Here is a 3,433-nt window from a genome sequence, read left to right as displayed (position 1 = left end):
CTTTTTTCTACACATTTACTACATTGCTAAATAAAGAATGTAAATTAAGTAGGTATGAATACTGTAATACAGTATGTTAGACTCCATGTTTATTAAAGCATTTCTTAGTGTATTTATCTTACTGTATTTATCTTGAGGTTTATTTGTAGTATAGTGGGCCAAAATTAAAAACTTGGACAAAGTTGCAGGCCAACTTTGATATTTATTGAAAAAATGTGTACAATTGAGGAAGTTTTCTTTTCTTATCAGATAGAACAAACCTTTTTATATGAAATCAAACTTAAGTTTTGCTTAAACATTTAATCTGTAACAGGCTAACAATAATGATTTCCTTTAATGAAAATTCAACCATTCAAGTCCATGCCTTGGAGTATCAAGGAAAAGTGCATAAAGAATAGTTGCTCACATAGATTTGTGTTGCCAAACATAGAAAGCAGTTCAGCAGCTTGGGTACAGGCTGAGGCATTGTGTCAGGGATGTAACGTGGAAACTCTGCAGTGCCCACAGCGGCATTCTTTACCTTCAGCGTGTCACTACACTGGAATTCAATCAGCTCCATTGGAAGGTTAGTTTGTGCGCTTTCCATGTCAACTGCAAATGGATTGCTAAGCAGTTGAAACTTACATTTCTGGGCATCAAAGTCGGCAAATCAATGGTTAAACTCAGCGCTGAGTACGCTGAGTTTTTCAGCAAACTGTGCACTTGAGAAGATGGTGGTAGAGAACTGCGTTTTTATGGTTTGGCAGCAAGTAAAATGGCCCTGGGTTTCTTTTAGGATCTGAGTCTCCCACAGGCACAATTTCATTTTAAAAGCTCTCACTGCAGTGTACATGTGATACACATCCCGCCCCTGAAGATGCAGGTTCAGCATATCGAGATGGCTCGTGATGTCACAGAGAAGTGCCAACTCAGATAGTAACTCTTCATTCCGGAACTCTGCTGTGTCTTTCCCTTTGATTTCTAGAAACTGACAAATTTTTTCACGCAGCTCAAAACATCTGTTCCGTACTTTTCCTCTGCTTAACCATCTCCCCTTTGTGTGATATAGCACGTCCGCATATTCCGAACAACACTCCTTCAGAAAAGACTTGAACTGGCGGTGATTTAAACCTTGTTTAGCTCTTATAAACTTTACTACTCGTGTAATGGTGCACATGACATGTTCCATCTTCAGGGCTTTGCTACACAATGGTTGATGTATGATGCAGTGATAAACAGTTAGCTGACCTGCACAGCTCTCTTGACGCATCTTCTCCCGAATCCTGGCCACCAATCCACTCCTTTGACTGCACATTGCGGGTGCACCATCTGTCATTAGTCCCACAAGTTTATCCCAAAGTAGCTTCATTTGAGTTACACATTTGAAAACCTCTTTTTTCGTTGTGGTTTTGCCATGCATTAATTTTAATCCCCCAAAGTTCCTCCGTAATGCATAGATTAGGCTCCACTCCACAGATGAAGACTGACAGCTGGGCACTATGAGATATGTCGCTGCTCTCATCCACAGCAAGGGAGAATGCAATTAAATCTTCTCCCTTTTACATAGGCTGTCCATGTAGATTTGTGGCAAGATCTCATGCACGATCAGCTAGTGTTTCTACTAAGGCTTACATTTAATAATGCTTGCCTTTTATCCGGGCACACAACGTCGCAAACTTTGATCATGAACGTTTTGATAAACTCTCCCTCATTAAAGGGCCAGGATGATTTTATAATCTCTGCTGCCACAATAAAATTAGCCTTTACAGCAGCCTCACTTTGTGATATGGCATTTGTGATCATAGTCTGTTGTGAAACCAAACTTCTCCTCTACTTTCTGATGCTTTTGCGCTATGCCCAGGTCCTTGTACTTTGATACATCTCCAATCTGTATAGCTAGCGGCACACCAATTTCAAGCAAAACACTTACTGAGGTCCTTGTATCCTTACGCCAAACGCCACTCAGAACCCAGATTTCTGTGTAGATAGTCCCAGTAATCAAGAAAGAAGAGTGGCAGCAGATATGGTGCATACAATTTAAAAGTCCATTTTATTCCTCCATGTTAAAATCAGCAGCGAAGTTTAGACTTTGCCAGTCTTTATTGAGCTTGATAAAGACTGGCAAAGTCGAAGTGTCGCTCCTGATTTTAACATGGGGGAATAAAATGGACTTTTAAATTGTTTGCACTATATCTGCTGCCACTCTTCTTTCTTGATTACAGGTCCTTGTACTTGTCATAGTGTTTTGTTTCATAGTATCTTCTTATGTTATATTCTTTGGTTACAGCTACATTGGCTTCACACACAAGACAAACAGGTTTGTCCTTTATATTTATGAACAGACTCGTACTTCTTACTCTTCTTGAAAGTTTCTGTTTTCAAACTTTCGTTTTACCATTTTGGGAGGGGTGGACATATGCAACTGCTAGCATGAATAAATAAATGCATGATTGTAGTGTCAACCCACTAGTAGAGCATTGTGAGATTTGTAGTATTAGGCCTCCTTTAATGATCAGATGTAGGTTCAGAGCCTCTTATTGCGACCACTGTGGGCTGGTAGTGTGGTCAGGGCAAGCCCGAGGTCACTACACAGGTAATCTTGGTTGCAGTACAATGGAACAGGCAGGTAGCGGATTCGGGGAAAGCCAGAGGTCGGTACACAGAAGCAGCTATTTGTAGAAGGAGGAGCAGAAAGAAGAGGAGCTTAACTATACGCCAGGAGCTCAATAATCACGCAAAGATGTGCTAGGCCAAGTTACAAAGGGTATCTAGTCAGGAAGAAGAGTAGAGCTAATCAGGAAGGCAGGAGCAGGAACAAGGAACAGGGACAAGGGTTAGCAGGGTAGCTGTACAACAGGTGGGATAGCTTACTGGGAAGAGCCATTGCCCAGAGCAAAGAAGGTCCCAGATTTGGTCCACGGGCCAGAGTTTGACACCTTGTATGAGTCCCATAATACATATACTATGGAAAAGCTGCAAGCTTACCTGGTTACTATCAGATTCCCACGACTTCTCAACAGCCATATATCCTTAATAGATTCCCCATTACCACAGATGAGATTGAGGAATCTCTATTATCTTTGGCTAAGGTAAAGGCAGCAAGACCGAATGGTCTCCCTATCAAAATATACCATATAGAGAGATGCTAATTCTGCAGCTGTTCTCCCTTTATGAGAGGGTATTTCCAGAACACCGTTCTCTGGACTCATTTTTTGAGGCTACTATAGTACTGATATTAAAACCAGGTAAAAGCCCAGAGGAGTGTGGCTCTTTTCAACCCATCTCTCTCTTAGACTCGGATTATAAAATTCTAACCAAAATCCTGGAAACAGACTAAACCAAGCCCTTAATGACATTGCACATACCGATCAATCAGATTTTATGCCTAAGAAATGTACCTCTGATAATATTCTGATAAATGAATTCAGGCAATAACACAAATTGGTTGGAAATG

General features: G+C 40.8%; 1 pseudogene; it reads right to left on the bottom strand.

The window, feature by feature from the left end:
- Nucleotides 1-344: 344 nt before the first annotated feature.
- On the bottom strand, nt 345-3,003 carry LOC136580922 (general transcription factor II-I repeat domain-containing protein 2-like; annotated as a pseudogene).
- Nucleotides 3,004-3,433: the final 430 nt, after the last annotated feature.

Source organism: Eleutherodactylus coqui, chromosome 1, assembly GCF_035609145.1.
Source record: "Eleutherodactylus coqui strain aEleCoq1 chromosome 1, aEleCoq1.hap1, whole genome shotgun sequence".
Lineage (NCBI taxonomy): Eukaryota > Metazoa > Chordata > Amphibia > Anura > Eleutherodactylidae > Eleutherodactylus > Eleutherodactylus coqui.
This window is presented reverse-complemented; position numbering and strand designations above follow the sequence as displayed.